Here is a 26,576-nt window from a genome sequence, read left to right as displayed (position 1 = left end):
TCAATTTTAACATGTTATAATAAATTATCTATATGGTGTTTTGAGCTAGAACTTTACATACACTGTCAGAAATAAAGGTACAAAACTGTACATTTTCCGTCACTGGGGCTGTACCCTAAGTTTCCGTTTGGTACTGTCAGTGGGGCAGCACCCTTTAAAAAGGAAATTGTATGGACCATTAGGTAAAGATATGTAAACATTTAGTACCAGTATGTACCCTTGAAATACTAATATGTATTTTTGAGGTACTAATAAGCTCTCTTTGGTCCCAGTATGTACTTCTGAGGTACTAAAATGAAATCCTTAGATGCAAAGCTGTACTTTTTGAAAGGGTACAGCCCCAGTGACAGAAAAAGTACAGTTTTGTACCTTTATTTCTGAGAGTGTACGTACTCTGGGGACATCAAAGATTTATTTGACATCTTAAAAAAGTCTTATGAAATGTCAGTAAGTTAGCCAACAGTGCTTAATTTCCATGAACAGTCAAAACACTGTCCTGTTTGCAAAACACTGTCTTGTTTGTTGAAACATCTTGTATTTAAAACATGATGCAATGCCAAAGAGCCAATTCATGTAAAAATAAATAAAATTTCCAAACTTCATTCGCCATTTTCTCCACTGTTCATCTTGGCTCAGATCCTCCAAAACTACTGACACTGAATAAATGCCTGAATAAAGATGGAGGAGGTGCCAAAGTTTTTTGGACAGAATATTGTCTTTTTTGCAATGAAATGAAAACTGGTGGCAAACTGAGATGATAGAACATATTTTGTGTTTGTGTGTACCCATTCCCATGTACAAATTTTCCTTTAGGAGGTCACTGAATGCTGTTTGTCTATGGAAATTCAGCCTAGTGCTCTACACACTCCGCTCCTGAGCCCATTTATGAACAGAAGCCCTCTTTGAGAGAGAACGGAAACTCTGGCCACCTGTAAACAGTCACACCCTGGGATTCATTTTACTCTACTTATTTTATCTAACATGTCCTTCGCTTTACCTACTACTTTCTATCATCATGCATTTATTAAAAAAAAAGAGTTATATTTTAAAATAAAAGAGTGATAAACTATGTAGAACAGGGTTATGTATACAGTTGCGGCCAAAACACCTGAAAGATCTGGAAATATTGACTTTTTACAAGAATTCTCTATTCTCAAACACTGGAGGCGTGTCTGCTTTTGGCGTTGAAACCTCGCCCACTTGCGGGACTTTCAATTACTGCTAAAACCTGAATGGGTGCCATGCTTGTCGGCTCCAGTGCATCATTGAGACACTGTTTTATCCTTGCCCAAATAATACTGAACACAGAAATGCGGAAAGACTGTTTAACTCCCTGGGAGCGTTTTATAGATTGTAGATGATCATTTCATATTAACGGTGTAATTCAATGTAACGGTGTAATTCAACGACAATTCAGTACTACATGACTTTACACAGACTTTAAAGCGGAACATATTATTTTCTGTAGAAAATTTATCCAATTGTTTCAAAATTGAACTAAAGTTATCTATTAGCATCTGTTGAAAGCAGTGATTTGTCGATGCTTATTACACAAGGATATTCCTTACTAAAGAGTGCCAAAACCCATAACTAAGCTGTGCATTATAGACTTTCAACAAAATTAAATGCTTAGTACAGTATTTCTTTGTGTGTTATACAAGCTAAGAGAGCTTATTCCGATACTGCTAGTTTATCACTGTCAAGTTGCTAGTAAGTAATGTGACAACATAGACAGCACACACATAGCAAACGCACTTAGAATAAAAAGGAGAGAGCAAAAATTCAAAATGATTCAATGTTTTACCACAATACCACGGTATTATCCTAAAAACCTTAAGAAAGCAGACATAAAAATCAGTTGCACATTCACAGCATGAATGCCTGAGCAGCAATAAAGCAGAGAGCCATTCAGTGATGTTATTTACTGTACTATGTTCTTGGTCAGGTCTTTGTTCAGGCACTGTACTGGTTAAAACTGCTGTTAATCCCACACGTCACTACTAAAACTGGGTTGTTCCAATCCCTAACTCTAAAATATGAGGTAATGCTTGCAAAAATATTCCTGGTAAAACTGAATCCATGAAGTCTGTTTAAAAAAAATGGTGTTCACATTTAAAGTTAATTCTTTAATCTGTTAAACGGCTTCTTCTCAATGCTTTGTGGACACTCAGGAAATAGGAGTGTATTTCACTCTCGTAAATGCCTCACAATATCTTTTACAATATGTATAATTACAGAGGGACTAAGGTAGGGTCTTAGTATGATCTCTTTATGATGACATCATCAGTGGTTAGGGGCTTGGAGTGAATTAACATTTACAAGGATATATATATACTATATACTATATATATATATATATATATATATATATATATATATAAACTTTAAAGACTTTGCAATAGACTAAGGTCTTCGTAATATGGCTTATTTTAGAAATATGTGTTTATGCATTCCGTCTAAAAGCCACAGAACACACTGGCACACTTGAGTCAAACGTTTATTTAACCCCTGACTTTGGAGACACTGGAGATGTCACAGGGCAAGACAAGACAAGACACATGAGTGTATTTAAGTAGTATTACTGTCCTGACAGTGACATCACAACAGACACAAATAGCAACTATAAAGTCACAGTTTGTAAACAATGTTGTTCTGTAAACAATCTGTAAACAAAGTCTGAATTTAGCCTACCAGCCATGGCGGCTAATTTTTTTTTACATTTTATTCTTTAAAGTAACCTGTTTTTATGCGTTTACATGCAAATTAATAAACCGGCTATGTAGAAAACTGCGCTTACGCAGGATTAGGAGATTTTTCAGGTTTTTTTGCATGCAGCATCATCATCACCACCAATAGTTTGCCTTTTCAGAGCTGGTAGGAAATTTGTCAAAAGCAAAACTGTTAAATCTCTGGACTAATCCCCAAATTTTCCCACAACACAATAATGCTTCATGAAAGACTCTACTGTGAACAAACAGGATGCAGGTAAATGTGTAGGTTTATGTGTTCAGTGTTCAGTATGAATTTTTCAGGAAAGCTGCATAGGGTTAGGGTTTTAATTCTGATGGCAAAGATGTGTAGGTAACAGTGTTCAAAAAACATGAAATGCAGCTTAGCTTCTGACAGGCGGTGATCATGTGACAGACTTTGTTAACCTCAAGCCACAGGGCTCATTACTGCGATTACAGTAACAACAAAGTATCCACGTCTTCCCCTATTCCCACAAAAAGCCATGGCTGAACTGGATTTGACTGTGCTCTGATGGTTTAACAGTTATCTGGCCATTACCCAAATAAAATAAAATGTTCACACTACTGGATATCGTTTAAAAACAACCGATATATCCTGTCAATCAAAAGAGAACAGAAAAATGCTATGAATCTGAGCTCTGTCTATAAAAAAATCTAAAGAAACATCACTACTTTAATGTTTATTATTAATGGTCATTATATGATTGAATAACATTCAGAATTTAGTTAATGCAAGTTAATATAACCCCCAAACTATCGGTATCGGCAGATATCAGTATGAATAATCGGCTATCGGCATAGGTGGTTAAACTGTAATATTGCTGCATTTTTTAAGGGCTTTTTTACACCTGGTCACTTCATGTGTTTTCTTTGATCAGATAGCTATCTGATTTATTAAAACTATGGCTGTCAAAAGATAATTAAATCTCAAAATACAAGTTTGTGTGTGTGCTGTGTGTATATATTATGTATATATAAATACACACATACATGTATGAATTAAAAAAAGGTATTTGGGTATATTTTTATTTATAATATAAAATATATGTACATTTTTCTTACAATGCAAAGATGAACGTGTGTATACATATAAAATAATTAGTGCACACACATAAATTATTCCAAAAACTTTTATTTTGTTTGCAATTAATCGCAATTAATCCTTTGACATCCCTAACTGAAACTGTTCCATTAACATTCGTCCGTTAATGAAACAGTTATAAAAAATGCGATCAAATATAAAAAAATTGTAAAAATATTCATGCACAAAATGCTAATTACTTACAGGTCCACGACGGGGAAAAGCGCTTCACAAAACACTCTCTCAAAGTTTTTTATTTCTTTGTTTAACTCTTTCGCCGCCATTGACGAGATATCTCATCAATTAAGAGAAAACGCTTCCCCGCCAATGAAGAGATTTTCCGGCTTTCCGCAATACCGCTATTATCCACCAGTTGGCGCACTTCCGCAAATTATACAACCTGGAAGTAGCGCCTCACGTGAAAGAAAAAGAACTCCGTGTATGTTTTAAAGATCGCTCTGCATCTGATCTCTATCAAAAGTCCTTCGCAAAAATGGAATTATCTCAGCTTTTTGCTCAAAACTGGGTGTTTTTGAAGAAACCTACCCATGTTTGAGAGGTGATTACAAGAGAACTAATGAAGGTAGGATGAAAGCAGAGGGTCTGTTCTTTCCTCTGATATATTGTTTGTTTATATATTTAAAGAAGAACATTTTCTGGAAGGCATTAAACTTTTGTGAAAATCATGAAAAATGCTGGTGCTGGCTGGCAACTTTTTTTTAAAAACGCTGGCGGGGAAAGAGTTAATATAATTGGGTTTGTTATTGAAATATTTTATTGGTTCTAGAAAGCTTTTTTACCCACTGTCACCACTCCATAAAGCAACAAGCTTTGATTGCTTGCCTCTTTTAGGGATGGGCATAATTAATCGACGATCGATAATTGATTGTTAAGAATTTCGTCGATAACGTTAATTTGTTATCAATTAATCGAATGCATTTTTTTATCTAACTCCTGTTTCACAAATACTCCGTATGCAGTGCGTTTGCGTACGTGTGCGGCGAATCCGTCAAGCACCCTGCAATGCTTTATTTATCTCCACATATATCATAAATAAAAATAAGCAGAGTAACTTTGCAAGTCTACCCTTCCACATTATATATTTCCTACTATGTATGTATATGATTTCCAAATAATAAACGAGAGTATTCAACGACAAAAAAGCGTCTCATATGGAAATAAATCCTCACAATATTATTATTTCTCAAAACTTTATGACAAAAGTAAGCAACTGTATTCATACAGTTATTCAAAGAAGCACACATTATTCCGCATATATTTAAATATTATACAAAAGTATTCATATAACGGCACGTCTCATATGGCAAATAAATATCCTCACATTAACATAACAGCATAATGAAATGAATAAACAGACAATGAAACAGGATTGAAATATAAATTGTATTATTATTACCGGAAAAAAGCAATATTGCTAAAATAACCTCAGAGGTAAATGTGTCAAAAACGCTGTTACCCGCACAATAAGTCTAAATGAGCAATAAAAGTGAAACAAACATTATTAGGCCATGTCTCAAAACTTTATATGACAAAATATATTTTAAAGAAATGTATACTTACAGTTATTCAAAGATGCACACATTATTCCATATTACTCCCGTTTATGAGCACGTTTGTCTCTGGCCTCGCTCTGTTATGTAATAGATTGACAGGTGCGCATCTCCGTCTTTCAAACATATATAATTTTGTAATTACTACCTTAGGCAAATTAGCCATGATTTTATCATTGTGAAAATGTTTTTTTTTTTTTGCAGATTAAAAACGATTTGTATTTCCGCAATTTTACTACAAATACCATGGTTATGGTATATTGTGGAGTTGGAGACCATAGTAAATTTGTGTCTACTGTTGTTTTACAACAAATAAAAACTAAAAGATATGTTAGTATAATTAAACAATGGTGAATGGAGCTCACAAAACGCACGCTGTTTCACACATACTCTGTATGCGGAATAAGCCAAGTTAGCGCTGAGGTACCTGTGCATCCCGGTCAGTCTCCTCTGAGCAGCTGTTTTCGGCGGCGGCTGGACTGACGGTCACCATGGGTTGCGGTCGCGTCTGACCCCAAAAAATGCTTTTATTTCTCAAAAAAAAATCAGTAGACTGGTGCAGAAGTTTTATGCCAGTTACTTAAGTTAGTTATTTTTCACGAGGCTTTAATGCCTAATTTGTTATAGCCTAATGTTAAGAAGGCTAATATCTTGCACTTTCTTCTGGCTTGAATAATTTTGAGTTACATTTTGACAAAACCTTTCAGATCTAAGTATTATGTTTTTTGTTTAATTTAATGTTAAACATGAATCTGTTTTATTTATTTATTTTGGAAATAATGAGGTCTCTGTTTAAGAACGCTGGCTCGCAGCTGCAGGTTCCGCTGCTTTAGAGCACCGCACATGCACGCACATAATATGTATGCACATATATATTATATGTTTGAAACATAGTTTAACTGTCTGCCACAAGTTGATCTTGTAATAAAGGTCTCATCGAGGAAAAGCACGCTGTATATTTGTATTCATTGCATTTTTTAAGTATAAAAGTTAAATAACAAATTTTATTATAAAAATATTAATGATTAATCGATAGTCGATCGTTAATTCTCCCGACGATCGACAAAGAAAACTTAATCGAATGCCCATCCCTAGCCTCTTTATCTGCAAACTTGTGAGTAACGTGCTTACGTTTGAGAGAAGTAAAGGTTTAATTACACTTGTCCACTTTCATCTGAAATGCGTCCTAGACCACCGCCTGAAGTGGTTTGGCAATGGTATTTAAATCTGTCTGCATTTACACTGGTTCTTTTAACAAGTGGATAGCTATCTGATCAGAGAAAATGGAGTAACCAGGTGTAAAAAGGCCCTAATCTTAATAATATATGTGAAATTTCAGTAGATGTCATCTCAGAATACAGTATCTAACATGTCAATATAGGTTAAAATAGTAGCCAATATGCATCCAAAACTATTTTGGTAAAGTTGATTTTCTATAAAGTCCTTGAAAATCAACTGCCCAAAATCTGCAGACTGGCTCCGCTCACCTACAAATCACGGTTGTTTTGAGTAGTTTCTATGTTGGTAGATGAATGGTTGCTAAGGAATGTCTAGGGTGTTCTGGGTTGTTGCTACTGTAGGGTGTTCTGGACGGTTGCTAGAGCATTAATTGGCTGTACTAGGTTGTTGCTAATGTGTTGCCAGGCTGTAGTCAGTGGTTGGTAATGCATTGCTAAGCAGATGGCTGCTCTTTTAAAAACAAATCTCCTTAACATATGACGCATGATTTTATGAAAGATGAACTACACACCAAAGTTTAAGTTTAGAGGTAAAAAATTCCAGTTAAATGCTTTGATGTGCATGTGACTGATTAGCATGTAATGCGATTGTTTAACAGCATTGTTCAAAGAAGTCAATCTCATGTATGCTAAACTTGCCTAATATGCTTAAGAGATTAATAGAAATAATAAAAGAAATAACAATGCACTGCACTGTACACAACACTATTAATATACTTAGTACTGTAGAAACTGTGTTCCATAAGCTCAATGAACTACAAAAGTGAACCTGGATAACACTCTTTGAATTGATTTTGGATAATGTGTAATATTATCTAAGGATCAGTTTGTTACCAGAAATGAGTATGTACAGATACCCAGTAACAGATTATACATTTGCAATATCAACAGAGAGCAACGTCAATATTTTAGGCCTGCATGGCAACAGCATCGACTGTACAGTAGTTATAATAACTAGATATTAAAGTTTGAGGACAAACTTTATGTTGGCTTGACAAAGCCTGGTCTGAACGTTTAAGACAGTTTGACAGAAGTTTGGTTTAGTAGGCTATCTTGTTGTTAGTATGCTTAAGTATGAAGCTTTTTAAAATAAAGCTAACATAATTTAGCATAAAGCTAGCCTGATTTAGCATGAAGCTAACATGATTTAGCATAAAGTCAGCATAAAGCTAATATGTTTAAAGACCCAACCCCCATGTCTCTATGATGTTCTGATGCGGAGATATAAGGCTTTGTTTGTTCCGCTGCTAGGGTACTAAGTTTGGTTGCTAGGCAGAAAATTGGCATCCCATAATGATTACACTTCAAGCCACAAGTAAAACGGTCCAACCCCCATGTCTCTATGATGTTCTGATGCGGAGATGTAAGGCTTTGTTTGTTCTGTTGCTAGGGTACTAAGTTTGGTTGCTAGGGAGAAAATCGGCATCCCATAATGATTACACTTCAAGCCACAAGTAAAACGGTCCAACCCCCGTGTCTCTATGATGTTCTGATGCGGAGATATAAAGCTTTGTTTATTCCGTTGCTAGGGTACTAAGTTTGGTTGCTAGGGAGAAAATTGGCATCCCATAATGATCAACCTTCAAGCCACAAGTAAAACGGTCCAACCCCCGTGTCTCTATGATGTTCTGAAGCGGAGATATAAGGCTTTGTTTATTCCGTTGCTAGGGTACTAAGTTTGGTTGCTAGGGACAAAATTGGCATCCCATAATGATCAACCTTCAAGCCACAAGTAAAACGGTCCAACCCCCGTGTCTCTAAGATGTTTTGAAGCGGAGAAATAAGGCTTTGTTTATTCCGTTGCTAGGGTACTTAGTTTGGTTGCTAGGGAGAAAATTGGCATCCCATAATGATCACACTTCAAGCCGCAAGTAAAACGGTCCAACCCCCGTGTCTCTAAATGTTCTGAAGCAGAGATATAAGGCTTTGTTTATTCCGTTGCTAGGGTACTAAGTTTGGTTGCTAGGGAGGAAATTGGCATCCCATAATAATCAACCTTCAAGCCACAAGTAAAACGGTCCAACCCCCGTGTCTCTAAGATGTTCTAAAGCAGAGAAATAAGGCTTTGTTTATTCCGTTGCTAGGGTACTAAGTTTGGTTGCTAGGGAGAAAATTGGCATCCCATAATGATCAACCTTCAAGCCACAAGTAAAACGGTCCAACCCCGTGTCTCTAAGATGTTCTGAAGCGGAGAAATAAGGCTTCGTTTATTCCGTTGCTAGGGTACTAAGTTTGGTTGCTAGGGAGAAAATTGGCATCCCATAATGATTACACTTCAAGCCACAAGTCAAACGGTCCAACCCCCATGTCTCTATGATGTTCTGAAGCGGAGATATAAGGCTTTGTTGATTCCGTTGCTAGGGTACTAAGTTTGGTTGCTAGGGAGAAAAATGGCATCCCATAATGATCAACCTTCAAGCCACAAGTAAAACGGTCCAACCCCCATGTCTCTATGATGTTCTGAAGCGGAGATATAAGGCTTTGTTTATTCCGTTGCTAGGGTACTAAGTTTGGTTGCTAGGGAGAAAATTGGCATCCCATAATGATCAACCTTCAAGCCACAAGTAAAACGGTCCAACCCCCGTGTCTCTATGATGTTCTGCTGCGGAGATATAAGGCTTTGTTTATTCCGTTGCTAGGGTACTAAGTTTGGTTGCTAGGGAGAAAATTGGCATCCCATAATGATCAACCTTCAAGCCACAAGTAAAACGGTCCAACCCCCATGTCTCTATGATGTTCTGAAGCGGAGATATAAGGCTTTGTTTATTCCGTTGCTAGGGTACTAAGTTTGGTTGCTAGGGAGAAAATTGGCATCCCATAATGATCAACCTTCAAGCCACAAGTAAAACGGTCCAACCCCCGTGTCTCTAAGATGTTCTGAAGCGGAGAAATAAGGCTTTGTTTATTCCGTTGCTAGGGTACTAAGTTTGGTTGCTAGGGAGAAAATTGGCATCCCATAATGATTACACTTCAAGCCACAAGTCAAACGGTCCAACCCCCATGTCTCTATGATGTTCTGAAGCGGAGATATAAGGCTTTGTTTATTCCGTTGCTAGGGTACTAAGTTTGGTTGCTAGGGAGAAAATTGGCATCCCATAATGATCAACCTTCAAGCCACAAGTAAAACGGTCCAACCCCCGTGTCTCTATGATGTTCTGAAATGGAGATATAAGGCTTTGTTTATTCCGTTGCTAGGGTACTAAGTTTGGTTGCTAGGGAGAAAATTGGCATCCCATAATGATCAACCTTCAAGCCACAAGTAAAACGGTCCAACCCCCATGTCTCTACGACACTCTAAAGTGAAGATATTTCATCTGGGACGCTTTTATTCCCTTATATGGGCATGTTCCCTGCCCCATTATAAGTCAATGGGGAAATTTGGGTGCCCCTTACACCCCAGGGGTGAAACTTACACCCCAATGTGATGTATGTTCTTACAGAGCCTGCCAGCCTCTTCAAATGTGGTAACCCACAAGTTTCTACAAATTTCTCGCTTGCAGCTATGACCCGTCAAAGTTTGTCGCAATGTTAAGTCAATGGAAAATTTGGGGTGTTTGAGCGCCCCGTTTAGGAATTCGGTAGGTCCCATCAGTTAGAAAAGTCATAGCAACAATCTACGTACCAGTCTTAAAAGTTTTGTAAAGTTTTGTGGGTGTAGCTTGAAAGCTCTAGGAGGAGTTACTGTGAGAAAAAGTTTGTACCAGAAGAATAATAATAACTAGATAGAAAAGTTTGAAGACAAACTTTATGTTGGCTTGACAAAGCCTAGCCTGAACGTTTAAAACAGATTGAGAGAAATTTAAAACAAGTTTAGTTTAGTATTATAACTTTCCGTAAACATGATACCAAAAGTTACCATGTTAGCATGTTTAGCACTAAGTTAGCATGATGTTAACATGAATTAGCATGAAGCTAGCATGATGTTAACATGAATTAGCATGAAGCTAGCATGATGCTAACATAAATTAGCATGACGCTAACATGAATTAGCATGAAGCTAACATGATGCTAACATGAATTAGCATGAAGCTAGCATGATGCTAACATGAATTAGCATGAAGCTAGCATGATGCTAACATGACTTAGCATGAAGCTAACATGAATTAGCATGAAGCTAACATGATGCTAACATGAATTAGCATGAAGCTAGCATGATGCTAACATGAATTAACATGAAGCTAGCATGATGCTAACATGAATTAGCATGAAGCTAGCATGATGCTAACTTGAATTAACATGAAGCTAACATGAATTAGCATGAAGCTAACATGATGCTAACATGAATTAACATGAAGCTAGCATGATGCTAACATGAATTAACATGAAGCTAGCATGATGCTAACATGAATTAGCATGAAGCTAGCATGATGCTTACATGAATTAGCATGAAGCTAGCATGATGTTAGCATGAAGCTAGCATGATGTTAGCATGAAGCTAACATGATGCTAACATGAATTAGCATGAAGCTAGCATGATGCTAACATGAATTAGCATGAAGCTAGCATGATGCTAACATGAATTAGCATGAAGCTAGCATGATGCTAGCATGATTAGCATGAAGCTAGCATGATGCTAGCATGATTAGCAGGAAGCTAGCATGATGTTAGCATGATTAGCATGAAGCTAACATGAATTAGCATGAAGCTAGCACGATGCTAACATGAATTAGCATGAAGCTAGCACGATGCTAACATGAATTAGCATGAAGCTAGCACGATGCTAACATGAATTAACATGAAGCTAGCACGATGCTAACATGAATTAGCATGAAGCTAGCACGATGCTAACATGAATTAGCATGAAGCTAGCACGATGCTAACATGAATTAGCATGAAGCTAGCATGATGCTAACATGAATTAGCATGAAGCTAGCATGATGCTAGCATGATTAGCATGAAGCTAGCATTATGCTAGCATGATTAGCAGGAAGCTAGCATGATGTTAGCATGATTAGCATGAAGCTAACATGAATTAGCATGAAGCTAGCACGATGCTTACATGAATTAGCATGAAGCTAGCACGATGCTAACATGAATTAGCATGAAGCTAGCATGATGCTAACATGACTTAGCATGAAGCTAACATGAATTAGCATGAAGCTAACATGATGCTAACATGAATTAGCATGAAGCTAGCATGATGCTAACATGAATTAACATGAAGCTAGCATGATGCTAACATGAATTAGCATGAAGCTAGCATGATGCTAACTTGAATTAGCATGAAGCTAACATGATGCTAGCATGATTAGCATGAAGCTAGCATGATGCTAGCATGATTAGCAGGAAGCTAGCATGATGTTAGCATGATTAGCATGAAGCTAGCATGATGCTAACATGAATTAGCATGAAGCTAGCATGATGCTAACATGATTAGCATGAAGCTAGCATGATGCTAGCATGATTAGCATGAAGCTAGCATGATGCTAGCATGATTAGCAGGAAGCTAGCATGATGTTAGCATGATTAGCATGAAGCTAACATGAATTAGCATGAAGCTAGCACGATGCTAACATGAATTAGCATGAAGCTAGCACGATGCTAACATGAATTAGCATGAAACTAGCACGAAGCTAACATAAATTAGCATGAAGCTAGCACAATGCTAACATGAATTAGCATGAAGCTAGCACGATGCTAACAAGAATTAGCATGAAGCTAACACGATGCTAACATGAATTAGCATGAAGCTAGCACGATGCTAACATGAATTAGCATGAAGCTAGCACGATGCTAACATGAATTAGCATGAAGCTAGCACGATGCTAACATGAATTAGCATGAAGCTAGCACGATGCTAACATGAATTAGCATGAAGCTAGCACGATGCTAACATGAATTAGCATGAAGCTAGCACAATGCTAACATGAATTAGCATGAAGCTAGCACGATGCTAACATGAATTAGCATGAAGTTAGCACGATGCTAACATGAATTAGCATGAAGCTAGCATGAAGCTAACATGAATTAGCATGAAGCTAGCACTATGCTAACATAAATTAGCATGAAGCTAGCATGAAGCTAACATGAATTAGCATGAAGTTAGCATGATGCTAACATGAATAAGTATGAAGCTAGCATGATGCTAACATGATTAACATAAAGTTAGCAAGATTTATTATGAAATTAGCATAAAGCTAGCACGAAACTAGCATGAAGCTAGTATGACTTACCATGGAGCTAGCATAAGGCTAACATGACCAAAAGACCCAACCCCCATGTCTCTATGATGTTCGGATCCAGAGATATAAGGCTTTGTTTATTATGTTGCTAGGGTGCTCATATTTGGTTGCTAGGGGCGTGGCTTAATACCTCAATAAGAATCCTCCGAGACTGATTGGATGCCTGAGTAAAATGAGCCCACCCCTATGTCTCTGTGACACTGTGCTGCAAAGATATCCATCTGGGCATTTTATAATGGCAGTCTATGGGATATGTTGCTAGGGTGCCCAAAAATGGTTGCTAGGGGCGTGGCTTAATAGCTATGGGGCGATCCTGAGAGACTGATTGGATGCCTGACTAAATTGAGCCCACCCCCATGTCTCTACGACACTCTAAAGTGAAGATATTCCATCTGGGACGCTTTTATTCCCTTATATGGACATGTTCCCTGCCCCATTATAAGTCAATGGGGAAATTTGGGTGCCCCTTACACCCCAGGGGTGAAACTTACACCCCAATGTGAGGCATGTTCTTACAGAGCCTGCCAGCCTCTTCAAATGTGGTAACCCAGAAGTTTCTACAAATTTCTCGCTCGCAGCTATGACCCGTCAAAGTTTGTCGCAATGTTAAGTCAATGGAAAATTTGGGGTGTTTGAGCGCCCCGTTTAGGAATTCGGTAGGTCCCATCAGTTAGAAAAGTCATAGCACGCTAAGTCAGACCAGTCTGAAGACTTTTGGAAAGTTTGGTGAATGTAGCTTGAAAGCTCTAGGAGGAGTTACAGTCAAAAATTTTGGGGATCAGAAGAATAATAATAATAATAATAACTAGATAGAAAAGTTTGAAGACAAACTTTATGTTGGCTTGACAAAGCCTAGCCTGAACGTTTAAAACAGATTGAGAGAAATTTAAAACAAGTTTAGTTTAGTATTATAACTTTCCGTAAACATGATAGCAAAAGTTACCATGTTAGCATGTTTAACACTAAGTTAGCATGATGTTAACATGAATTAGCATGAAGCTAGCATGATGTTAACATGAATTAGCATGAAGCTAGCATGATGCTAACATAAATTAGCATGACGCTAACATGAATTAGCATGAAGCTAACATGATGCTAACATGAATTAGCATGAAGCTAACATGAATTAGCATGAAGCTAACATGATGCTAACATGAATTAGCATGAAGCTAGCATGATGCTAACATGAATTAACATGAAGCTAGCATGATTAGCATGAAGCTAGCATGATGTTAGCATGAAGCTAGCATGATGGTAACATGAATTAGCATGAAGCTAGCATGATGCTAACATGAATTAGCATGAAGCTAGCATGATGCTAACATGAATTAGCATGAAGCTAGCATGATGCTATCATGATTAGCATGAAGCTAGCATGATGCTAGCATGATTAGCAGGAAGCTAGCATGATGTTAGCATGATTAGCATGAAGCTAACATGAATTAGCATGAAGCTAGCACGATGCTAACATGAATTAGCATGAAGCTAGCACGATGCTAACATGAATTAGCATGAAGCTAGCACGAAGCTAACATAAATTAGCATGAAGCTAGCACAATGCTAACATGAATTAGCATGAAGCTAGCACGATGCTAACAAGAATTAGCATGAAGCTAGCACGATGCTAACATGAATTAGCATGAAGCTAGCACGATGCTAACATGAATTAGCATGAAGCTAGCACGATTCTAACATGAATTAGCATGAAGCTAGCACGATGCTAACATGAATTAGCATGAAGCTAGCACGATGCTAACATGAATTAGCATGAAGCTAGCACGATGCTAACATGAATTAGCATGAAGCTAGCATGAAGCTAACATGAATTAGCATGAAGCTAGCACTATGCTAACATAAATTAGCATGAAGCTAGCATGAAGCTAACATGAATTAGCATGAAGTTAGCATGATGCTAACATGAATTAGTATGAAGCTAGCATGATGCTAACATGATTAGCATGAAGTTAGCAAGATTTATTATGAAATTAGCATAAAGCTAGCACGAAACTAGCATGAAGCTAGTATGACTTAGCATGGAGCTAGCATAAGGCTAACATGACCAAAAGACCCAACCCCCATGTCTCTATGATGTTCGGATCCAGAGATATAAGGCTTTGTTTATTATGTTGCTAGGGTGCTCATATTTGGTTGCTAGGGGCGTGGCTTAATACCTCAATAAGAATCCTCCGAGACTGATTGGATGCCTGAGTAAAATGAGCCCACCCCTATGTCTCTGTGACACTGTGCTGCAAAGATATCCATCTGGGCATTTTATAATGGCAGTCTATGGGATATGTTGCTAGGGTGCCCAAAAATGGTTGCTAGGGGCGTGGCTTAATAGCTATGGGGCGATCCTGAGAGACTGATTGGATGCCTGACTAAATTGAGCCCACCCCCATCTCTCTACGACACTCTAAAGTGAAGATATTCCATCTGGGACGCTTTTATTCCCTTATATGGACATGTTCCCTGCCCCATTATAAGTCAATGGGGAAATTTGGGTGCCCCTTACACCCCAGGGGTGAAACTTACACCCCAATGTGAGGCATGTTCTTACAGAGCCTGCCAGCCTCTTCAAATGTGGTAACCCAGAAGTTTCTACAAATTTCTCGCTCGCAGCTATGACCCGTCAAAGTTTGTCGCAATGTTAAGTCAATGGAAAATTTGGGGTGTTTGAGCGCCCCGTTTAGGAATTCGGTAGGTCCCATCAGTTAGAAAAGTCATAGCACGCTAAGTCAGACCAGTCTGAAGACTTTTGGAAAGTTTGGTGAATGTAGCTTGAAAGCTCTAGGAGGAGTTACAGTCAAAAATTTTGGGGATCAGAAGAATAATAATAATAATAATAACTAGATATTAAAGTTTGAGGACAAACTTTATGTTGGCTTGAAAAAACGTAGCCTGAACATTTAAAATGGTTTGACAGAAGTTTATTTTAGTAGGCTATCTGGCTGTTAGCATGATTAGCATGAAGTTAGCATGATTAGCATGAAGCTAGCATGATTAGCATGAAGCTAGCATGATGTTAGCATGATCAGTATGAAGCTAACATGAAGCTAACATGATTAGCATGAAGCTAACATGATTAGCATGAAGCTAACATGATTAGCATGAAGCTAGCATGATGCTAGCATTATTAGCATGAAGCTAGCATGAAGCTAACATGATTAGCATGAAGCTAGAATGAAGCTAACATTTATTCCCTTGCTAGGGTACTAAGTTTGGTTGCTAGGGAGAAAATTGGCATCCCATAATGATCAACCTTCAAGCCACAAGTAAAACGGTCCAACCCCCGTGTCTCTATGATGTTCTGAAGCAGAGATATAAGGCTTTGTTTATTCCGTTGCTAGGGTACTAAGTTTGGTTGCTAGGGAGAAAATTGGCATCCCATAATGATCAACCTTCAAGCCACAAGTAAAACGGTCCAACCCCCATGTCTCTATGATGTTCTGAAGCGGAGATATAAGGCTTTGTTTATTCCGTTGCTAGGGTACTAAGTTTGGTTGCTAGGGAGAAAATTGGCATCCCATAATGATCAACCTTCAAGCCACAAGTAAAACGGTCCAAACCCCGTGTCTCTATGATGTTCTGAAGCAGAGATATAAGGCTTTGTTTATTCCGTTGCTAGGGTACTAAGTTTGGTTGCTAGGGAGAAAATTGGCATCCCATAATGATCAACCTTCAAGCCACAAGTAAAACGGTCCAACCCCCATGTCTCTATGATGTTCTGAAGCGGAGATATAAGGCTTTGTTTATTCCGTTGCTAGGGTACTTAGTTTGGTTGCTAGGGAGAAAATTGGCATCCCATAATGATCAACCTTCAAGCCACAAGTAAAACGGTCCAACCCCCGTGTCTCTATGATGTTCTGAAGCGGAGATATAAGGCTTTGTTTATTCCGTTGCTAGGGTACTAAGTTTGGTTGCTAGGGAGAAAATTGGCATCCCATAATGATCAACCTTCAAGCCACAAGTAAAACGGTCAAACCCCCGTGTCTCTATGATGTTCTGAAGCGGAGATAAAAGGCTTTGTTTATTCCGTTGCTAGGGTACTAAGTTTGGTTGCTAGGAAGAAAATTGGCATCCCATAATGATCAACCTTCAAGCCACAAGTAAAACGGTCCAACCCCCATGTCTCTATGATGTTCTGAAGCGGAGATATAAGGCTTTGTTTATTCCGTTGCTAGGGTACTAAGTTTGGTTGCTAGGGAGAAAATTGGCATCCCATAATGATCAACCTTCAAGCCACAAGCAAAACGGTCCAACCCCCGTGTCTCTATGATGTTCTGAAGCGGAGATATAAGGCTTTGTTTATTCCGTTGCTAGGGTACTAAGTTTGGTTGCTAGGGAGAAAAATGGCATCCCATAATGATCACACTTAAAGCCACAAGTAAAACGGTCCAACCCCCGTGTCTCTACAATGTTCTGATGCTGAGATATAAGGCTTTGTTTATTCCGTTGCTAGGGTACTAAGTTTGGTTGCTAGGGAGGAAATTGGCATCCCATAATAATCAACCTTCAAGCCACAAGTAAAACGGTCCAACCCCCGTGTCTCTAAGATGTTCTGAAGCGGAGAAATAAGGCTTTGTTTATTCCGTTGCTAGGGTACTAAGTTTGGTTGCTAGGGAGAAAAATGGCATCCCATAATGATCAACCTTCAAGCCACAAGTAAAACGGTCCAACCCCCATGTCTCTACGACACTCTAAAGTGAAGATATTCCATCTGGGACGCTTTTATTCCCTTATATGGGTATGTTTCCTGCCCCATTATAAGTCAATGGGAGATTTTGGGGGCCCCTTACACCCCAGGGGTACAGCTTACACCCCATTGTGATGTATGTTCTTACACAGCCTGTCAGACTCCTTAGATGTGGTAAGCCACAAGTTTCTACAAGTTTCTCACTCGCAGCTATGACTCTTCAAAGTTTGTCTCAATGTTAAGTCAATGGAAATTTTGGGGTGTTTGAGCCCCCCGTTTAGGAATTCGGAAGGTCCCATCAGTTAGAAAAGATATAGCACACTAAGTCAGACCAGTCTGAAGGTCTGTGGAAAATTTGGTGCATGTAGCTTGAAAGCCCTAGGACGAGTTAGTGTCAGAAATTTGGGGTAGAATAATAATAATAATAAAATATAAGTTTAATAGCAATAACAATATATTGGCTTTTTCAAAGCCAACATAATAAGCTTAGATCGAAGAACAGTATGTTGGCTTTGTCAAGCCAACATAATAATAATAATAATAATAATAATAATAATAAGCTTAGATCGAAGAACAGTATGTTGGCTTTGTCAAGCCAACATAATTATGAATCTTTCACCTATACAATGTGTATGACCTTCTCATATTTGTTTATCCTTATTACAGACAAACCCACAAGCACACTCACATGTATATTGAACACAAAAATGGCAACAGCTGCTATTTAACAATTGATTTCAGCCATTGGTGCATTAAATGCAGTTGCATTCTCATAGCTGCCTCAAGGGGCGCTATAGCAGCCATGTTATATACTTATGTATGTTCATATCAACTTATATACTCTCTAGATGCTGGTTGTGACAAGATCTGCAGCCATCTTTAAAAATCGTCTAAAAACCCATCGCTTCCGCCAACACCTGACTAATACAGAGTTTAATATCTTTTTCTTTTTTTCTCTTTTCTGTTCTTTGAAAAAAAAAAACACTTTGCTATGTATACCGTGTTACGCTTCATGAGACTAGTTCTAGTGCACTTGGGATGTTAACAATTAATCGATCTTCGATTAATTGTCGATAAGAATTTACTCGATAAATATTAACGATTGTTGAAAAACAAGATTATGCACGTGTGTGCGGCGCCTGCGCAAAACACATACAGACGGAGAAAAAAAATTAAGCGAGCGCGCAAAAGTTAAACTACTAGCTATGATCACAACGATGCTCGATGCCAAGCACACGCATGTGCTTTTTAACGTCATGCGAGACCAGGCTGGCTGGCTGGCTGCCAACGCAACGAAATGACATCCGCAGTGGATCTGAGAGGGTCAGATGCAGAAAATGCAAATACGTTTAGCATACTGAAAGCAAAGACCCTCTTCAGGCAAGCCTGCAAGATTAGCATAGCAACGCTGCTATATACAGAGAAGGAGACCAGAAGCCGTTTTTAATGAACAGATTAAAATGTAATCTTAAATTATGGCAAGAAACTGTCAAATGTAAACTGTAACTGACTGTCGTTACACCCTGAATGCCCGCAACATATATCACTGATCATCATTATTGACTGGCTGAGGCGCTGCGTGTTTTCTAATGGAAGGTTGCCATCTCCGTAATATAAGCATCTTTGCTGAAAGTACGTCTAAGCTGAGGTGACGACGAGAAAAGTGCCCTTCGAGTGCTTCTTGGATATAATTACAAACAGTGTATCAACGAATCGGAAAGCGAGGTAAACAACTTGATAAATAACACTTGATGCTAATAAAACTGTTATTTTGACATGGACTTTCATGTGTCTGTTTCATAGTGCCCATGTGAGGCGGAGTTATACACTCAGGCCCTGTCCCAAATGGCGCACTTCATGTGGACTTTCGGTCTCGTGGCCTTAAATTGCGCGTTCTCGCTTAGTCTACGAGTCCGTAGGGTGTCCCATCTGTCATTTTTACGCTTTGAAGTGTGCTCATCAGCGCCTCCTTTGCCCCCTTGATGCGGTCTTCAGCGAAGCCCGCACTGCAGCAGGCTTCGCGCACTTTGCCAACCCAGAAGTCCTTGCGAAAGGGCAATCGAACCAATCAGACGACGGAAGGGAGGAGTTCACACTGACGGGCAACTTCTCTACCTATTTTCCGGTGTGATGCTCGAGTCTGTCCCAAAATACGACTCCGGTGCACCCACGTGGACTCGCATCAAGGGTCCCTAAAGTCTGGACTACGTGATGTCATCAAAGTGTGGACTCTGAGGAGGACCACAAGTCCGGAGTGTGCCATTTGGGACAGGGCCTGTGTCTATTAGTCATTATATTTCATTACGAGATCAGTTAAATTGATGATTTTATCAAAACAACAACTACATTGACTTATTTTACAATCCCACTAGCATGTTATTTAGACAAAATAAAATCTTTTAATTCGCGTAAGGAAGCTGTCGTTTTTATGCACACTTTTATGTCATTGGCTATATGCCACTGCAGTGAAGGCTTATTGCACTATTACTGATAACGATTATTCGATTGATTGATCGTTAATTTAAATGATCATCGAATATGGGAAATTGCATAAATTTCTTGTGTTGTGTTTTAATAGCTTCTGTTGTTTACCTCATTTGTAAGTTGGTTTGGATAAAAGCATATGCTAAAATAAATGTAAATGTTCTTCTATTGTAGTCTTGCTTTGAATGGCCAAGGACCGAGGAAATGTCTCCACAATAACAGTGGGCAACCAGTAAATCATTCATTCGAAAGTTTGGCAAACACGTTAAAATATTTTAGATTTCACTTGGACCTCTTTTAAAGACTTTATGCCATGAACCTTGCATTTTTGGCTTTGTGTTGTTTCCAGGTGGACCGTTAAGGAACATGACACACGTCTCCTGGAAATCCTGTATAATTCAACCAATGACTACTTTTAAGTGTTTCCAGATAATTTCATATGCATCAGATGTTCAGCCAACGGTCCATGGACTTGACACGTCTGAGGCTGAGACTACTTCTATGCTATGTTTTCTGGTCAACTGCCATAGTGGAAAAACAATCTGCAGTGAATCTTGCTGAGGAAACTAATTGAACATTTTGACATGTTTATAGCTATCTGAATAATAACACATTTAATGACTATACTGTGCGCTCAGTTGACCGGAAGTAATCGATTTTCAATTACACTGAAAAAAATGATTAATTCAATTTACTCAATTTTTTAAGGTAAGTGGTTGCAATCAATTTATTTAAGCTACATTTAAACAAAAAAGATTAGTAAAGTTAAATAAAATAAAAAAACTTTTTTAAAATGTAGCTGACATAAATTGATTGCAACCACTTACCTTAAAAAATTGATTATATTGAATGAATCATTTTTTTCAGTGTGGATCCAGCTGCGGTGTGGCGTGTCTTGAACAGTGTGAGGATCAAGGAAAGTTGAAATCAACTCAACTTTATGGTAAAGAGATATGACGCGGTTCAGCGGCAACCAATCGGAAGGTGGAAATGTTCGGTGGCAAACACTCGGAAGGCGGAAAATGATTCCAAAGAATGCATTTGAATGTCAGAGCATCCACTACTGTTTTTTGATAGTGTCGTTGGCAGGGCAGCCAGAGCATTTTTTTTTCGGTGGCGGTGTAAACATACAGTAAGAATTTCTCACTCTTATTAATGGGATGTGTCTAACTATTTGTTCCAGCACCGCATGCTTGCAGTGCCCTGGCTAAGCATTTGCAACAGTGTTTGCGTACCTTTACATATATTTTTGTGCCACCATACTTATTTGTGTAACTACTCATGTGACAGTTTTTAAGTAGGGAAAACATGGATGTGTTTGGTGGCTTCTAAATTAATCCATGTTTGGAATGGATCCTAAGCAATGAATGGGGCTAGACTAAACCCTAACACAGTCACAACACGCTGTACAAAGATTAAGTGCACGCATTGAAAAAAGAGAGGTATGTATTAATTCGTAAGTTGAGGCAAGAACATAGTAAAATATTGAAAAACGATGGTGTTTTCCTTTAAAATGTGTACCAGATATACAGTATGGCTGTGCGAGACTACACTTTGTCCATTCTTCAATAATTTCTAAATGGTAACATGATCAGCAAATTCTACCCTGCTCTTAAATCCATCCTGTTGCTCTCCAGTTTATATTGAATGAAATGTTGTCTAAGGTTTCGGAAACAGAATATTCTTGAGTAAATGAGTGGCTACCGGAATTGGATGTGCTGATTTCCTCTGTCTGTCATACTTTTTACAATTTTATAACATGTTTGCTTGAAAAAGATTTTATTTTTATTTGAATTAGGGATTTAAACAATAATATACGAAAAAATTGAAATGCTTCATATGCCAAACTACAAGTTATGCTTTCTGTACACCTAAAGACTTTGAAAAGATTTAGAAAAGACTCTATAAGATTATCAACTCACATCTAAAGACTTCGGTTCACAGTTTTTAGTCTCAGACTAAAAGATTTTACAAACACTGAATCTTGTAGTGACACTATTTACAAGACTACAACAAGATTATTTTAGCTTTTTATTACCACCAAATTCCTCCCATCATGCTCAGCAGTGTATAATAAAATATATATATATATATATATATATATATATATATATATATATATATATATATATATATATATATATATATATATATATATATATATATATATATATATATATATATATATATATATATATATATATATATATATATATATATATATATATATATATATATAAAATATTTAGTGTATAGTGTAAAATGTAGGAGAAGCAGCTACAGTTAGCTACTGTGGCTTTTGCCATTGCAGTCATTTGCAGTGAAAGAAAAAAGAAGTGAGGGCCTTGTCCCCACTCCCACTTAGAGGTCTCAGCAAACTGTGTCCTGAGAGACATGCTGCGTGTTTTAACCTCAGCAAATGGAACATAGGCTACATAGGGTAGCATTAGTTACAGTTTCCCAGTTTGTGCAAAGCTAGATTTCCTCTTTTTTATTCAGTCTTTCATTCGTGCTCTTGTACAGTAATGTCAATATCAAACATTAGTACGCCGGTTTCAACAGCGTTTGCAGCGCATACTGTGCAGTTTAATAACAGTATAAAAATCTCAAGTTCACATTACTTTATTTTATATGCATTAATGAGCAAAACCTCTTCAAGACGCTTTTTGACGGTCAGTGTAATTTATTTAACTGTGATTTGTTTAACCCACATTGTTTTCGTGCTGTTCTGGTTCGTGTAATGACATATATAGACACAATACACAATTATAGACATAACAAGCCCATGGCACATTATAAAATCTGTTTCTCTGAAGTTTTACGATAAAATAAAAAATTCACTCAGTGATTGACAGCATGAAGCAGTCGATCGTGTTTCCCTTCAACAGTTTAAGCATAAGATTTAGATTTATAGATGTACGTTATCTGTTTCTCTGAAGACTATTAAGGTATATGAGGACTCATTTGCTGGGCAGAGAGTGAAAGACAGCGCAGTCTTCTGGTGTTTTTAAATATTTAATTGCTTTCTTTTGAATTGCTCAAAGTCATGACTGTTTGAAACACACTTGGCGTCACATTTATGACCGCACGCGTGCGGTGTACATGCTTGTTAACATGGGCACCGAAAAAACACGCGCCGCTTACGCGTTGCTCACGCTTTTCGGCAATATCGCTCCACTTCTTTTCTTTTTCCACTCTGTCGTGGTATGAACGGCAGTTTACATCAAAAAGACACGGCTGCTCTGCCCACCGCTCGACAAGGCGCTCCTCTCATCCACGGTCCATTTTCGCCTACTTGGCGCTCGTTCTGTTTCCACGTCCGTCTACATGTTTCTTTGTTGTGACTGATGGCTTCCTGTTTCCGGTTTTCGGAGAACGAATTTATTGGTTGTTAATTGTTTTACGTCACGAGACTACGCTGGGACTTGCGATAATATCAAACATGTTTGATATGAAAGACTAAAGAAAGACTGGCATAAATCGGGTCGCCGACTGCAGATTATCACCTCACAGTTAACGATCGAGACGACGGGAGCGCGCCGAGACTCCAGTTAGATTCCTAAAGACTGCCGGTCTTTAGTCTGGGACTGTGAAAATCCTTTGGTGTACGCTAGGCATTAGATTAGGGGTTGAAAGATTATCGGCCTGGCCATTTTTTGAACCATAAACCAACAAACAGATTATATTACACCAAATAACATTGTTTTTTTGCAACATAATAGGTGCTCTTTAAAGACTGTTTAAAAGAGTGCATGAGTTGCACAAACACAGGAAGTGTCCACATTGGCTGATAGCCTCATTACCACTTCCTGGATCACAGGTCGCGGTGCACGTTTGTGAGGTCACCTACAGTACAGGATGGACATGGGGACTATGGGGTGTCCAACTGCTGCAATTGGTCAAACAGGGAGGGAAAAAGACCACTACTGAAAACAAGGTCACAAAACAACCACCATGTGTGATCCCATGAACTTATAAGCATAACACATTAACACTTTTAAATGGAAAGAATCTGTTTGCTTTATGAGAAAAAGAAGCACTGTAGCCCCTGACTGATAATTTTAGGAGCACACGCAGAAAATGTAGGGGCACACTTTAAATTAGCTTGCAATGCAATTATTCACAAAAGAATTATTACTGACAAATACTTAATAATAAATAGACTTAACCCTATATGCATTTGTTGCACATGTCATTATGCACAATTGATAAAAATTTCAGGAAGTTGTGAATCAGAGAATCATACAACCCCCTTTACTAAAACTAGGCATAAGATACCCCAAAAAACTCAATTTACAACAAAAGGTAAAACATATCAGCAAAATATAAATGTCTTTTAAATTAGCCAGAGATTCCCTATGCTGATCTTAGGTCAGCAGCTAGTAAATACAGTAAGTAGTTAGATTGTAATAATAAGTAATATCCAGTCTTATCCAGTTAGCATATTGTAATGAGATGAGTGGCATGGTTATATACTGTACACACTTTACTTCAATGTCACTTTTCACTCAACTGTCAATCACAGTGGAGGAGGGATGGGACAAATACCACAACAACCAATCGGCACATCGTAAAACAATTGCTAAACAAAACAGAAGTATTATAGTAACCAAAGCACTTAGCTAAAAAAACGCTGGCAAGCGGGCATAGTTGGCGTCCACCTGGCGTTTTCAGCCACGTCTTAACGCTTTGGTATACTCCCCCTAAATCTGCCACTGCACATTTGTGGGCTCACGATCTACTCGTCTTTTAAAAAATAAATAACTACTAGAAGAAATTCCAAATTCGACCATCTGTTTGCAGTCTGGAGCTCTGATGAGTGTTTATAGTTATAGGAAAGACCTGGCAATACAAAAAAAAACTTTGCACACTGTCTTCTGAACCCATTGAAGGATACTTAGCTTATTAGAATATTTGATAGATTTACTAAAGAATGCGCAACATAGCCTAACTAGTAGAGCATTGAGTAAGCAGTGCAAAAGATCATGGGTTCGAACCCAGAAAAACACATACTGATAAAATGTATCCACTGTAAGTCTAAAAGCATCTGCCAAATGCAGAAGGTAAATGTAATGCAAATGATAGTTTAATCTTAAAATTTAACAGAAAAATGAATCTGTGTACAAAGCATGCCGACTATAAATGATGTGTGGTTCAAAAATAGTTGCATGCTAAAGCCATTTTTCGTCTTTTATGCACCAAGCTTCAACGCTGTAACATTAAACTCCAAACCAGTGTGAATATAACAGGGCTGACAAAGACAATACTGTACAGTAAGTACAGTACGGTGGTCCTCCAACATACTGTATACTAGTCTATGCCGATAATGGCACCCATCCAAGAAGACCAAGAGAAGACCAAGGTTCCTCTATCCGTGTGTCTCATTTAGTTCCATGCTCCCTAGGTCGTGAATCAGTATATTGTGTACAGGCATTCGGGCACTGGTAAGGACACTGGATCACTATACATTAAGACACTTGATGACTTATTTCCATTGAAGTGCTTATTAAAACAAGACTTGACCACTGATTTTTATAAGCTTATTTTTTAAGACTTATTTTTTTTTAAACTGGTTAAAGAATAGTATGAAAAACACTTTACAAAGTACAGGAAAAAAGGCAGTGCTAGTACAGCGTTAAGATTAAATAGAAAATCTATTTAGTATATAAATATAAGTAATGAAATTTATTTGATGCTTTATTTGATGTTTATTGTACTGTATTGATTTGCTTACCTAAAAACAAAGTTTTGGTGAAAAGGATGAAGGAGTAATAGAAGAGATGGCAGAATAAAATTATTATTTTTTGAATAATATGCACTTCAGATTTTATAATAAAGATAATAAGATGTTTAATATTTTTTTTTATAAATAAAAATGTGACATAGTTAATCTGATTATTTTCTGTCTTTTTTCGTTAAGTAGAAGTTCTGAATGGCCGTTAACTTAAAGATTTAGTAGCCAAATTGGCTGGTGAGTGAAAAAAGTTTATTTTAAACCCTGGACACAAATGTAACTGGGTCAGTGAAAAAAACAGTTTGGCAGATGAGAAATTCAAAAATCTTTTTAAAAAAACTTGTTTGAAAAGCATGCATCATGTATATTTCAATGCAAAGTGTATTACTATTTATGTTGATTTTATGCAATAAAAAATTTTTGCGCCAAAAAGTTAAAACTGAATGGACCGGAAAATGTCAAATGGTGTAATTGTTATATAAAAAAATGTATACACCTTGATCGCATGGAAGCGTAATCATCAAAAAGAATGAGAAATATTAAATATTTCATCCAACTTGATGCAAACGTAATTATCAAAAAAAAAGTAAAAATATAATTTTATTAGTTATTTCATATAATGAAAACAGCTCTGTATCTTTGACAAATGATGTAAAAATGTATATAAAAATCATATTACACTAAATGATTATATAAAAAAATACTATTTACACCAATTGACATTTTTGCAATTATAACCCAAATATTCTTTCAAAATTAAATAAACCAGAAAATGTTTGACTTGGTCCTCAAATAACATTTAATTGAACCATACGGACAAAAATTATTAACCTCACATCATTG

At 37.6% G+C, this 26,576-nt stretch overlaps 1 protein-coding gene across 3 annotated transcripts in view; it reads right to left on the bottom strand.

Annotated features, from left to right (window-relative positions):
• Positions 1-26,576, bottom strand: part of LOC135760684 (kinesin-like protein KIF21A) — a 77,137-nt gene that overhangs the window by 37,542 nt on the left and 13,019 nt on the right. The gene's annotated exons all lie outside the window — the stretch shown is intronic.

The sequence above is a fragment of the Paramisgurnus dabryanus genome, chromosome 1 (assembly GCF_030506205.2).
Source record: "Paramisgurnus dabryanus chromosome 1, PD_genome_1.1, whole genome shotgun sequence".
Classification (NCBI taxonomy): Eukaryota; Metazoa; Chordata; class Actinopteri; order Cypriniformes; family Cobitidae; genus Paramisgurnus; species Paramisgurnus dabryanus.
This window is presented reverse-complemented; position numbering and strand designations above follow the sequence as displayed.